The sequence below is a fragment of the Callorhinus ursinus genome, unplaced genomic scaffold, assembly GCF_003265705.2.
Source record: "Callorhinus ursinus isolate GAN/ISIS: 27379988/994484 unplaced genomic scaffold, GSC_fseal_2.0 scaffold3, whole genome shotgun sequence".
NCBI lineage: Eukaryota > Metazoa > Chordata > Mammalia > Carnivora > Otariidae > Callorhinus > Callorhinus ursinus.
In genome coordinates, this window is record NW_027397065.1 from 50,139,003 (window position 1) to 50,154,014 (window position 15,012).

General features: G+C 44.0%; 1 protein-coding gene across 1 annotated transcript in view; it reads right to left on the minus strand.

Annotated features, from left to right (window-relative positions):
* Positions 1–11,650, minus strand: part of G3BP1 (G3BP stress granule assembly factor 1) — a 36,686-nt gene extending 25,036 nt beyond the window's left edge. Inside the window, exon 1 of the mRNA XM_025867190.2 lies at positions 11,263–11,650. The gene's annotated coding sequence lies outside the window, so the exon portion shown is untranslated. The remainder of the gene's footprint in view (positions 1–11,262) is intronic.
* Between the last annotated feature and the right edge of the window lie 3,362 nt (positions 11,651–15,012).

Consider the following 15,012-nt stretch of genomic DNA (forward strand, 5'->3'; position numbering starts at 1 on the left):
ATGATGATTTAAAGTTAGTATCTTTAGTATCTTTGAGTATTAAGAAAAGGCAGCTGACACACAGTAAGTCCTCAAAACAAAACTTTTTGGAAAAAATACTTCGCATGAGATAATCCAACTTTTCAACTGAGGAGATAAAATCATCCTGAAGTTAAACATACAGGCAAATGGAGAGACATGTACAGATCAATTACAGTATAAAAGGCAAGAAATTTTATTTCAGTTTCCTCAAAGGATGGGCAAAACAGACTGGTCAATTCTGAACAATTTGTGGAGATCTGTTTATCCTTATCTAGTGCATCTGCATTATTCTTCACCAAAACCTAAGAAATTAGTTCAAGGCCGGTCTGTATTTTCTCCAGATTGCAGGCACTAGATCAATACAGAATACCTTCCCAGTCATACTGGAGAGTTTACCTGTAGGTACGGTTAAGAGAGAATCAATAACAAGAATCTGGATCTTAAGTCTTAAACTAATGTACTTAGACTAACACAGAATGAGAAATTGTTCTATTTCTTCCATGGCTCATAGTCCAAAAAAAATGAATTTCAGATGTTCTTAATGATCCTAAATTTTTCAGAACTTCAAAGTTACAGTTGGACACCAGAAAATATTAACGGTCTTCTAGCCTGTGATTTTCAAGTTTTTAATAAATCCCATTACTTCATTTAAACCAGGACTGCACTTTTTTATATATTACAGTTTCCATATAAATTTTCCTTCCTTAAAAGGGCTTAGCTACTCTCTTCAAAAATCACTAACATCTGGGGCACCTGGGTAGCTCAGTTGTTAGGCGTCTGCCTTTGGCTCAGGTCATGATCCCAGGATCCTTGGGATGGAGCCCTGCATCAGGCTCCCTGCTCAGCGGGAAGCCTGCTTCTCCCTCTCCCACTGCCCCTGCTTGTGTTCCCTCTCTCGCTGTGTCCCTCTCTGTCAAATAAATAAATCAAAAAAAAAAAATTAAAGAAGAAAAACAATGCTAAACATCACACAACTTAAAAAAAAGCAATTTAAAGGGAACCTTCACACGGGACAGATAAATCAAAGAAAATACACATTAAGTAAACCCCTATTTTTCTATTCTAGTTGCACTCGCTTCTCTTGAGTACCATCTGCTCTTATTTCCCAGTCAATATTACAAATGTAATTATGAGGCCAGTATTATCAACCTAACTGCATTCTTTGATACTGCCAAGTAGTCTCATTATAAGATAAATTACTAAAAATCATTTTAGCAAATACTACTTCCTCATCCAATATTCCTATGCAATATAATAAAAATCCTCTAGATTATATATCAAAGGTAAGAAAAATTTTAATCTGTAGACCTCTAGAACTTCTCTTTTCCCTTTCTTCGAGATTACCTATATAATTCAAATTAAAAGAATAAAGAAAGATCATTATTGGTTTGATTATACCATTATAAATATTTTATTTCAGGTCCCCCTAAAGCCAAGAAAAAAATAAACCTAAACATCTATATGCTAAATTGATCTTCATCCCATTTGTGGATTTTTTTTTTAAAGGTTTTATTTATTTGACAGAGACAGACATAAGGAGAGAGGGAACACAAGCAGGGGGAGTGGGAGAGGGAGAAGCAGGCTTCCCACTGAGCAGGGAGCCTGATGCGGGGCTCGATCCCAGGACCCCGGGATCATGACCTGAGCCAAAGGCAGACGCTGAACGACTGAGCCACCCAGGAGCCCCTCATCTGTGAACTTAACAGTTATTAATTCTGAAACCAATACTAAAATCCGTATCACTTATCAAGTTTCCAACATTTTATTATCTTAATGGTTTAATATAATTGAATATTTTAGATTCTCAATTAGCATTTTTTATTTTTTTCCAAATAGATGGTACTTTATTTGGGGTTGAAATTTTCAACTCGAGAAAGATGCAACAGCTACGGTGAAACCAGATTTTCAATAGTGTGCTACTCAAGTTACAAGTTTTAATGTCAGTTATCAGCGTTGCCTCAAATACCCTTGCAGCCTCCTAAGGCTTACGTTTATAATACAAGCGCTTTATGATTCCATTAAAGTAGAAGCTCTGGCTCTTAAAGTCTCTCCTTTTAGCTCTTCTATCATATGGACCAATGAATTCGAAGGCAAATGGTAGCACTATTTAAAAAGAATATTCCTGTCAAAAAAATAAAAAAGAATCCTGTCAATTACATATCAATAAAACTGAAAAAGAGTAACATTCCATGTGACTAAATATGTACAGCATTTTATTAAAAAGAAACTATAGGGGCGCCTGGGTGGCTCAGTCGTTAAGTGTCTGCCTTCAGCTCAGGTCATGATCCTGGGGTCCTGGCAGAGAGCCCCACATCGGTCTCCCTTTTCAGCGGGAGGCCTGCTTCTCCCTCTCCCACTGCCCCCTGCTTGTATTCCCTCTCTGTCTCTCTCTCTCTGTCATATAAATAATAAAATAAAAAATATTTAAAAATAAATAAATAAAGGGGCACCTGGGTGGCTCAGACGGTTAAGTGTCTGCCTTTGGCTCAGGTCATGATCCCAGGGTCCTGGGATTGAGCCCCACATCGGGCTCTCTCCTGAGCAGGGAGCCTGCTTCTCCCTCTCCCTCTGTCTCTGCCTGCCGCTCCCCCTGTTTGTACTCTGTCAAATAAAAATAAAAGAAAAAGAAAAAGAAATAAAAGAAAAATTTAAAAAACTGTATGGTTTCACTGCTAAAAAAAAAACTGATTTCTAAATTAAAACAGCCAAAAATTTCAAGAATTCTACATTAGTCAAGGTCAGATAAAACATTTTGAAAAAAGAATGCAAGCTTCTTCCTAAATGTTGTTTCATTAGAGACCATTTCTTACGTAACTTTCTAGCCCCCAAAACTTGTGTCTGACAAAGAACAGAAATATGTTTTTTAAGATTTTATTTTTTTCTTTTTAAAGATTTATTTGAGAGAGAGAGAGAATGAGAGATAGAAAGCACGAGAGGGAAGAGGGTCGGAGGGAGAAGCAGACCCCCTGCTAAGCAGGAAGCCCGATGTGGGACTCGATCCCGGGACTCCAGGATCATGACCTGAGCCGAAGGCAGTCGCTTAACCATCTGAGCCACCCAGGCACCCAGATTTTATTTCTTTATTTGACAGAGAGAGACAGAGCTACAGAGGGAACACAGGCAGGAAGAGTGGGAGAGAGAGAAGCAGGCTTCCTGTGGAGCAGAGAGCCCGATGTGGGACTCGATCCCAGGACCCTGAGACCATGACCTGAGCCGAAGGCCGACTGAGCCACCCAGGCGCCCCTAGAAGTAGTTTTCTTCCGTTCAACATCCTCACACAAAGATCAGAATTTTACACAAGCAAAAATGGATTTCTGATGATCCATTTGTCAGGTTTTTCAGAAGTTAGATTAAGGTAACAGACACAACACTGTTTAATGACTAAGAAAAGGCCCAAGAGAAAAGTAATCTAAGGTGTTACAAATCAGAAAGTAGTTGCCTGAGAGGGAGGTGACTGGAAAGGCCCATAGGGAAACTGGAAGGGGTTGGAGAGGGAGGGGGGTTAGAGAAATATATGTAAAGCTGACCCTTAAATACCCACCCCCAGTTAGGGGCAGACACCCATCACACCCACAGTTGAAAATCCATATACCTTTTGACTCCCCAAAAACTTAATAGCCTACTGCTGACCAGAAGCCTTACCAGTAACAATCAAATGATACATATTTTATATGTATTATATACTGTATTCTTACAATAAAGCTAGAGAAATGAAAATATTAAGAAAATCATAAAGAGACAACACATTTCCAGCACCATTCTGTATTATTAAAAAAAGATCCAGGGGCGCCTGGGTGGCTCAGTCGTTAAGCATCTGCCTTCGGCTCAGGTCATGATCCCAGGGTCCTGGAATCGAACCCCACATTGGGCTCCCTGCTTGGCAGGAAGCCTGCTTCTCCCTCTCCCACTCCCCCTGCTTGTGTTCCCTCTCTCGCTGTGTCTCTGTCAAATAAATAAAATCTTAAAAAAAAAAAAAATCCATGTACAAGTGGACCCCAGAGTTCAAACTCCTCTTGTTCAGGGTCAACTGTTTCTCAGAGTGATGATTATAAATATACAATAGAAAAACTTTTCAAGGTGAATCCTTAAATTCTATAATTTCATCATTTGTAAATTACGCCTCCAAAATTCTATATAAAAAATGCTTTCGGGGTGCTTGGGTGGCTCAGTCGGTTAAGCGTCCATCTCTTGATTTTGGCTCAGGTCATGATCTCAAGAGTCGTGAGATCAAGGTCCGCATCAGGCTCCCCACTCAGTGTGTGGTCGCTTAAGATTCTCTCCCTCTGCCATTCCCCCCCCCCCCGCTTTCAAGTGCCTGCGTGCACTCTCCCTAAATAAATAAAATTTTAAAAAGAAAATCCTTAATTAAGGAGGGAAAGATACTAAACATTACCCTCAGTTTACCAGTTTTCATTGAACCATCCAAGTCTAAGGCAAATCTAAAACTGAGTGCTCTAGTTTAGAATAGTGAAAAAGTAGTTGAGATGCAATAAAAAGAACCCCCCCAAATTTTCTTTAACCAATTCTCACTGTGAAAAATTCTCCCACTTCACTTGCTGTGCTCCTAGGGTACTAACTTAATCTGTACCCCCAGTTCTCTCACCTATAAAACTGAAATCATAACTTAAGAACTGTCTATTAAATAGCAAGCACTCAATGTTAGCTGTTATTACTATTAGTATAATTAACTAACTCTAAACAAAGCATTTCCACATTCCACCCTTTTCTGTCCCCAGACGACTATTTAAGTACTCTGCTAGCAGTACTAAAATATAGGATTCCTTTAAGAATTTGTGTACAGAGTACCTTGGATTATAGAAGCCCAAGCACTTAATGTAACACTAACTTTTCAGAGAACTTCTAGGTTGACTTTATTTCTTTTTTAAGATTTTATTTGACTGAGAAGAGAGAGCGCGCACAAGCATGCGGATTGGCAGGCAGAGGGAGAGAAGCAGGCTCCCCGCTGAGCAGGGAGCCCGATGTGGGGCTCGATCCCAGGACCCTGGGATCATGACCTGAGCCGAAGGCAGAAGCTTAACTGACTGAGCCACCCAGGTGTCCCATTTGGTTACTTTCTCAGAACTTTCAGGGCTAAGGTCTAAGAGCTAAGCATTCTCCTAAAAAGTTCTTAGTTTCACCTTCAAATTGGTCTTAAATATCTACTTACTTTCCTTTTTGAAAGGGTTGTATCAGAATACTTTCTATTGAAGTTTTCCAACTTTAGGAAAGAATTCACTTTTGGCTTGTAATACTATCATTTTTCCAACAGTACCATTTTGTGTTGGCATTCAGATCCCTCAGAGCAAACAATGAAAGCGTGATTAAGGTACAGTACAGGAAAAAAAAAAAGTTTGAGGCAACAATTATTAGTTGCCTACATGGAATGAAAAGTATAATTTTCATCCTTTTCTTACCTAATTTTTGAAAAGCACATATCATCAATAAATGTTATTCTAAAATAACATCCAATGGAAATGTCAATGATCTCTCACAGATGAACACAATCACTGATTTTTTTGTGGACTGACCCTGATTTCTGAAATACTCAAATTTCAAAATGTCTACTCAATCCCAAGTTACTAGACTGCATGACAACTTTAAAGATTTCTATCAAGAATTTTGCTAAAGTTCACGAAGAATGTTAAATGGGCTTCCTATAAATGAGTCTAAAAAGCTGTGAGCATTTATGTTCCAAGAGCAGGGAAGCATGAAGGGCAACCATAATCCACCTGAATTAATAGTAGAGCTTACTCTGGCAAAATCAATGATCTCGGGGTCACAGGATCCAGCCCAGAATCGGTCCGCCACTAAGTGTGGTCTCCCGCTAAGTGCAGAGTCTGCTTGAGATTCTTTGTCCCTCTCCTTTTGCCGCTCCCTTGCACTCGCATATGCTCTAAATAAATCTTTAAAAATAAATTTTAAGGGGTGCCTGGGTGGCTCAGTCGTTAAGCATCTGCCTTCGGCTCAGGTCATGATCCCACGGTCTTGGGATCGAGCCCCGCAACGGGATCTCCGCTCAGCGGGAAGCCTGCTTCTCCCTCTGCCTCTGCCCCTGCTTGTGTTCCCTCTTTCACTGTCAAAAAATAAATAAAACCTTTAAAAACAAAATTAAAAAGATAAAATCTATCACTTCTCACGGAAAATCCCCCGAAGTATTAAAATACCAGTCAATATATGGGCCACCTGGGTGACTCAGTTGGTTAAGCATCTGCCTTCAGCTCAGGTCATGATTTCAGGGTGCTGATACCGAGTCCTGCATAAGGCTCCCTGCTCAAAGGGGAGCCTGATTCTCCCTCTCCTCCCAGCTAGGGCTCTCTGTCTCTCTCAAATAAATAAACAAATAAAATCTTAAAAAAATATGTATTATCAGTCAATATCAAACACTGGCAAGGAAGTCAGGAAAAGAGAATCTGTGAAACTGAAGGGAGTGTCAACTGCTCCCACCACAGTAAAGAACAATTCTGCAGTTATATAATAAAATCCAGAACATTCCAATGAATCTAGCAATTCCCTTCTAGATACATACACGGAAACTCACCCATGTACACAAGACATAAACTGAGAAATTAACTGCCACCTTATTTCTTAAAATATAAAACAACCTATGTGTCTGTCAAACAGGAAATGGATTAAGTTGCACTTTATGCATATCATTCAAACCTCTGTATCTAAGATAATCATATGAGGCAATTAAAAGATTAAAAAGCGGTACTATTTGTAATTATGTCAGGTTAACTGGAGTGAATTAGTGCTGTTCCTGGGAAACCAAGACATAAAGTCATCCTATTTATAGCAGTCAAAGTCAGCATGAAATAGATCTCAAAAACAATATTAAAATGAAAAGTCAGTTGCTGAATACGTACTGTATGCTTTTGAACATGTTTAGAAGTGTTTTTAGTATACATAAAAACATCAGATATTGTTCACAGGTACATTTATTTTTAAAATAGTCTAGGTGTAAAAACAAATAGATCCATGGAACAGAAGTTATGAAATATACCCATGCATAAATGGACAACTGGGATTTTCAACATTAAGTGCAGATAATTCAACAGAAAAAGGATACTCTGGTCAGCAAATGGTGGAACAAATTACACATCCATATATAGGGGGAAAACATGAACCTCACTTCATATATCACATATTAAAATTTAACTCAACAGAGTGCCTGGGTGGCTCAGTTGACTGTCTGACTTCAGCTCACGTCATAATCTCAGGGTCCTGGGATCGAGCCCCAAGAGCCTCGGAGTCAGCTTGTCCCTCTGTCCTTCCCCCTTGCCCATGCACTCACTTTTATCACCATCACTGGATCTACTGTTCAATCTATTTTCTAAACTATTCACATTTACCACCTGTCACTTCCCTTCAAAATTCTTTGTGGTAGCTCCTTGGAGAAACAGTTGACTCTAGGGCTGGGAAAGGCAAAATACAAGGTAAGCCTTAAATGCCTGATAAAGAAAATGCTTAAAAAGAACAAAACAAAAATGGGGGACCATTAAAAGGACACAAGGGCCAAAACTGGAACTGTGTGAGCAATAAGTAAAAAAGCAAAGTAAGTTAGGTAATACTGGATTACAACCCAAAGAATAAAATATCCACGACTCCATATATAGATGAGGCAGCACTGCGCAAGCTCAGAAAATCCACAAACATAGGGTATACTCGAGGCACAGCCTAAAAAAGCCTGAAAAGTTCAGTCACACTCATACCTTCCAAATTCTGAATCTTTCGAACTTTTCTGAATAAGGAAACAGCTAGCAAATAACGGTCTACAGTCCCCTACAAGATACACAAAACTTTACAAAATAATTTAGACAACTGTTTGGGTTTCAGAGCTTCAGTTCTCCTTTTGAACAAAAACACCAGAACATAAAAGAGCTATACAAATACACAATGATGCCGTTACACAGCCACCTAAATTAACAGCCACCAAGGATGACATCCCTACAAAGTAGAAGTCTGTCCCATCTGGGAAGCCCCCTTCTCTGAACCATCTCTAACATTTACTTTAAAGATTTTATTTATTTGGGTGCCTGGGTGGCTCAGCTGGTTAAGCGACTGCCTTCGGCTCAGGTCATGACCCTGGAGTCCCGGGATCGAGTCCCGCATCGGGTTCCCTGCTCGGCGAGGAGCCTGCTTCTCCCTCTGACCCTCCCCCCCTCATGTACTCTCTCTCTCTCTCCTTCTCACTCTCTCAAAATAAATAAATAAATCTTTAATCAAAAAAAAGATTTTATTTATTTGACAGAGAGAGACACAGCGAGAGAGGGAACACAAGCAGGGGGAGTGGGAGAGGGAGAAGCAGGCTTCCCGCTGAGCAGGTAGCCTGATGCGGGACTCGATCCCAGGACCCCGGGATCATGACCTGAGCCGAACGCAGACGCTTAACGACTGAGCCACCCAGGCGCCCCTAAAATTTACTTCAATAATTATTAAATACCTGGGGCACCTGGGTGGCTCAGTTAAGCGGCTGACTCTCCGGTTTTGGCTCAGGTCCTGATCTCAGGATTGTGAGATCAAGCCTAAGTGTGGCTCCACTCACTGTGGAGTCTCCTTGTGACTCTCTCTCCCTCTGCCCCTCCCCCCACCCACTCCACCCCCCAGCTCGCTCACACTCTCTAATAAATAAATCTCTAAAAAACAATTATTAAATAACTGAAATACAAGCTGAACAGCTAACAATATTACATGATTGACTGCCAGAGAACAAAAGCAGAAATCTATCAAAGTCATCTAAAGACATTTATTAAGGCCACAACCTGTGAAATTTTTTGAATTATTTTGTTTTATAAAGTCCCCTCTTCATGTGCAGATTATTCCTAGCTCTTTACCATTAACACCTGGCTTGCAATTCAGCTTTCCCCACCAAGGCCAAACAGGGTGTCCAAGAATACTTAAAAAAAAAAAAAAAGGAAAAAGCTGATTTTTGAGATTTAAAAACATATAAACCTAATTAACACCAGTGCGATCACCAACTACAAGTGAGATTACAATTGCTGAGTCTAAATTTAACTCCATTGCTGGAAGGACAGTGTTGCAACTAAAGGTTTTTCCCACTAGCTGTTGGGGGGGGGGAGGCCACGCAGCAGGCACTTTTTCAACCCACCTACTCCAACAATTCTCTCCCTTTGCAAATGAACATATAATGCATATCTGAATTCTAAAATATCATTTAAAAAAATCTAATTACAAAATGTTGAAAGATCAAAGAGCTAATTTTATTAAACTGGCAAAAAAATTGGTTTGTCACAAATTCAGGCTTTGTATTAAATTTCATCTTTTAACACTGCCCCATCCATCCTAAGAACCATACACACCTATAAAAACTTTAACCTTTACCTTTTACTTTCAAGGCAAAGTACTAAAATAGTGAAAATTACAAGAAAAAAGAACCACTACGAAATAGGTCAGCAAGAAACATTACCAACTCTTCTGATGCACCCTTAGCGGACTGTCAGTTGAGAACAGCAAAGAACAAAGAACTGCCTACTTTTCTATCGGTTAGAAGTACAAAAACTTAGAAAGGATTTAACAATAACAAAAGTAATCTGACTTGGCTGGGCAGAAGGAAGGCACACCACTCTTATATTATTACGATCTGCTTCATTTGTTCTTAATAAATGCATGCACAAGAGATACGCCAGGCTACCAATTGTAAAATACCAGTTTTCATATTCCTACCCAACTGATAACCATTCGCCTGAGGGAAAGAACAGGCTAAGAAATATCTGAAAGGGAATCAAAATTCTCAATTAATGCAAAACGAAATTTCATTGATATATTTTACTCCGAGGAATAACACCATTAGGTGGACGGACTCCCAAGTTAACAGTTTAAACGCTGTCACTATGTTTTAAAATTTTAAACCTAAAATGCTAATTCAGTAAGGTAATGCCATCTAAATAAACTAGAATTGCTACATGAAGGTACGTTCTAAGTAAAACAATGTTATATTCTAAAGCCATCTGTTATTTATGGCAACACCAACTAAAGAACGTGGGCCACACAATATTTTGATCCTTTATCTACTGCTACTTTCTGTTAAAAAACATGGCAAGTACTGGGTAAATGGAAACACTTACAAATATTAAGCTTCCTTGTAGTTTTTTAATTTACTTGGCAAGGATGGAAATTTTGTACTCCCTCTGACGGCCAAAACTTCTTAAAAGACTAATCCTAAAGGCTCTAATAAAAGGTTGAAAGCCATTCCAAGCAAAATTCAGAAGAGTTAGTGCCAAAACTTCTAGTTTTATCTCAAGTAGAGACATTTGTAATGTCAAGTAATGGTCTGGACCTGCAACGATTTTCTAAAGCCAGGGAGCATACAGGTTTTTAAAAATCGCAAATACACGCTCGTCTTTGAAGGTATCTTCCACACTGGCATATACATAGGAGCCTAACAGTAAACGCGAAATAAGTGAACTGAATGTAGAAAGGCTTTCATCCACAGAAGATTCCCAGCTGCCCTAAGGGCAAGATTTCCAACGCACCTCAATCACCCGTTGTTCACCTAGCATAAGCTCCAGAGATTAAATTTATATTGTAATTGGGCACCATCCTTTCCATTCTAACTTCACATTTCAACCCACACATGCAGGAGAGATCTGAAACTCATCGCGCTGACCCGCATTTTCTCCAACTACAAAACGAGGAAATGAAGCTATCTTCCCGAAGGTCTTTCTCAAAAGTCTGCCCCGGTAAAGAAAAGACGAAAAAAGGTTTCAGGGTCTAAGAGCAGAGCCTAACTCGCGGCTGCCGGGAATTTCCCACCATCGCGCTCCGAGTATTAAATCGGAGGAACACCGTCCACGTTCATTTGCACTTATTCGTCTTTTCTCTACTTTTTCCGAAAGCTCTGAAGGCGGCACATCCATCAGCTTTCCGTGCGAACACTCGTAGAAAGGAAGCCCAAAGCCCTTGGTGTCCTTTGTCACAATCCCACTTCCAAGCCGCCTCTCCCTGGAAGCCGACAAGTGGCTCAAGCACAAATACCGCCGCACTCCGCCCAGCAGCTGGCCTCTCCGGGATAAGGCTGCCCCCGGGGACCCGTGCTCCGGGGGCCACGGCGCCCTGGAGCCGCGCAGGGAGCTGCCACAAGGACGGAAACAGGCTGGGGGCCTAGCAGTCACACGGCCTGGGTTCCACCCGATACCTGTCCCTTACCGTCGTTGTGCCTGTGAGCACATCTCTGCACCTCTGGGCGTCCGAATCCACTGCAAAAAGGAAAATCGCCGTACCTACCTCACCGGACCGTTGTGGGAGTACAGGAGAGCCACACAAGTTGCTCAGCACAGTGCCTGGCACAGAGCGAGGGCTCAGAAAAAACAGTAATTATTACTTCCACTCATTACCGGTGCCTTCCTGCTCCCCTTTTACTCCCTGTAAATCCCGGGGGCAGCACTTCTGCTTCCCGAACCAAAATCCTCCTCGCGTTTTCGTGTCGCCCCCGCCGCTAAATAAGAAGCCTCCTCCGGTCCGGGCCAACTGGTGCCCCTCGCCCGGGTAGGAAAGGCTCTGCGGGCGCGCCGGGGGGAGGGAGACGGGCGGGAAAGGCCGGCGAGCGGGCCGCGCGGGGCCCCGGGTTCCCGTGATCGCCCTGGGGCCCGGGCGGCGGCCGCAGCTCGCTCTCGCCCCGCGCGGCCGTTGGGCGTGGCACGCGCACGCGGCGGACGCGGACACGGCCACGCGCGCCGGCCGGTGGGAGCGCGGCGAGGAGGGGGCGGGGAAACTCCGCGCGCCCTTGCGCCCGCCTGCGGCCGTTGGGGGGGGGGTGCACGCCTCGCGCGGCGCCCACTGCCGCCGCCGCCGCTGCGACTTCTCTCTCTCACAAGCGTCCCAGCTCGTCTTCGTCCCTGGGCCGCCCCGCCCGCCCACACCCCGGCGTACCTGCGCGGCTGAGCGGGAGAGGAACAAGCTTTGCTCCACAGTACAGCAGAAGGCAAAATCCCCTCACGCAACTGCGTCCGCACACACGCGTGCTCCGTCGCCGGTCTATATAACCGCGACTCAGCCTAACTTGTTGCGGCCAGGTCGAGCAGGCTGGTGACCAATCCCGCCTGCGTCCTCTGGGCTCTTCGAGCAGCAATTGGGTACTGACTCAGGATAAAGGCGTGGCTCTTGATTGGCTTTGACTCATGCCTATGAGACTGTGAGGATCTCGTTTCCCTAGTAACGGATTGGCACTGAGAGAGACCAATGACTTAAAGGTACGTCGGAAAACAGGGTGGGAACTTCTTTGACCGATACCCATAGTAGCCAATAAATGCGTGGGTCCGTTCCCATTCGTTAAAATGTGTTCCCTTGGGCGGAGATCCGTTTTCCATACAGGAGCGGTTGCTCCACAAGGTGGGGCCCGTGTACTTTGGGGAAGTAAACCCCAAGCAACTAGGAGGTGGGCACCAGGGAGGCCAAGGGAGCCCCTAGCCAATCGCAAAGCGAGAAAGATCTGATTGACGCGGGGGTTGGACTGAGCCAAGGAGACCGAGCCCCAGGGCCGCCGTGCCCTCCGGGGAGGTTCAGAAGCTCTTCTGTCCCTTGCATCCGTCCTCTTTACTTTCTTTCCCTCACTTGTTGGGTCTAGCCCCTGAGGCCCCTCTCCCGCCTTTTCTGCACTGTTTAGTGCCAGGGAAACCAAGTGGGAAAGTTCCCGTTGTTTGGTTTTTTTTTTTCTTCTTACAGCAACTTTTTTATTTCCAGGCGGCCGCCTAAGGGCACTTGCAGGCTCTCACCATTAGTCAGCACTATTGTCGGACAACAGTTTAAGAGAAAGCGAGAGGGGAAAGTAGCGCCCGTCGTGTACCTAAGATCGTGTAAAAAGGCCGCACGTGAAAAGTGCTGTTGAGTTTGAGAACACAAATTTCTACCCTGCTGTTCGTGGCAAGTGCTGCAGCGGGCTGGCCGGATGCCCGGTTAGTGGGAGCTCGCTGAGGTCTTCCCCTTCTGTTGCTGCCAAGGAACCAAGTCTGTAAAGTCTCCGCTCTGTTTGGTCCTTAATGCAACATCCTGTGCGTCACCACCATTGCCATTTAGTGTTCCAATAGCTGGGAGTGCGGGGGCTGCTTTCGCGTCGTTATGTCTTTTTCTCTTTTTAATTTTTATTTATTTGACAGAGAGACAGCGAGAGGGAACACAAGCAGGGGGAGTGGGAGAGGGAGAAGCAGGCTTCCTGCAGAGCAGGGAGCCCCATGCGGGGCTCGATCCGAGGACCCCGGGATCATGACCCCAGCCGAAGGCAGACGCTTAACAACTGAGCCACCCAGGCGCCCCGGATCGTTACGTCTTTAAAAGGTAATTTGTCACACTCCTACACGGACACCCCAGAGGTTTCCCGAAGCACTTCAGAGGCTAGGTGGCGCACCAGCCGGGTCCTGTCTACGTCTCTAGGTGTTTTATTGGGCCCTCTGTTGGTCACCATGAGCATTTTGTAAGGAAATACACAGATACCTCGGTCGGTTCTCGTTCCAGGCATGTGATCTCCCGTTAAGTTTTGCAGAGAATTTGGGAATGAAGCACCTGGAGCGTCTCTTGGGGAGAAGGGGCGCCGGCAGCAGCCTGTTGGGACCTGGGTGCTTCCCCTCTCATTCCCTGCGCGGGGACTGGCCCGAGACGAGACTCGCGGCCGCCCCCAGGAGCCTAGTGAGAGCGTCCCTCTGGCCCCCCAGGTCCCACTGCCCCATCGGCCCAGCTCATTCAACATTTATGAAACTCCTGTTAAGGGCTGGGATCAGAGATGATCTGGATGACGGGAGCCCCGCAAAGGCAGGCGTCTGGGACTAAAAAGGCATCGGATGGAACTCAACCTAGAGGAGAGAATCCGCTAAAGTTTTCTAGAGTAAGGACACCCATCCCCACCCACCCCCACCCCCACCCCCAGGATCGGGTCAGCTTTGCTAAGGCCTTTGGAGTTTATTCTGACGGCAGAGAAGAGCCCCTGGAAGGGTTCTTAAAGGGTAGACTCAGAGACTTCCTTTTACAAGACTCTCCAAATTGAAACGCTAATGAAGCAGATTTGCAAAACTTTAAAAATTTACAGATTGGTAATTTAACCCAAATGGCTTATGATGAGAGTCAGGGCTATTCTTAATCACATTTGGGGCGAATTTTAAGTGATAACTGCTCTTTTTGTGGGGCTATTTGGCAATCACTATTAATATTGTGTGTATCACCCAAATCAATGAAGGTACCTCGGTATATGCCACACCTTTTTTTTTTAAACAAAGAAGCGTATACTGTCACGTGCAACTGCAGCATTGTCAGCTTAGTTAGAATACTTAAAAAGTGGGGCACCTGGGTGGCTCAGATGGTTAAGCGTCTGCCCTCAGCCCAGGTCCTGATCTCCAGGTCCTGGGATGGAGCCCCGTGTCAGGCTCCCAGCTCAGCGGGGAGTCTGCTTCTCCTTCTCCCTCCTCCTCTCCCCCTGCTTGTGCTCTGTTTCTCTCTCAAATGAATAAATAAAATCTTTAAAAAAAAAAGAATACTTAAAAACTGAAAATGTAATTGCTCATCAATTGGCAAACTGATTAACCAGTGATGTGCATATAATATGGAATATCATGCAGTTTAAAAAAGAATGAGGTAGGGGCGCCTGGGTAGCTCATTAAGCGTCTGCCTTCGGCTCAGGTGGTGATCCCAGGGTCCTGGGATCCACGGGAAGCCTGCTTCTCCCTCTCCCACTCCCCCTGCTTATATTCCCTCTCTCGCTGTGTCTGTCAAATAAATAAATGAAATCTTCTAAAAAAAAATAAAAAATGAGGTAGAATTATACAGATATGGACGGGTTTCTGTTTGTTATTTGGATTAATTGAAAAATATCAGGTTCAACAAAATATACAGTGAATTCCCATTTAGGTTAAAAAAGCAAAAAACTGGGCGCCTGGGTGGCTCAGTTGGTTAAGCGACTGCCTTCGGCTCAGGTCATGATCCTGGAGTCCCGGTATCGAGTCCCGCATCGGGCTCCCTGCTCAGCGGGGAGTCTGCTTCTCCCTCTGACCC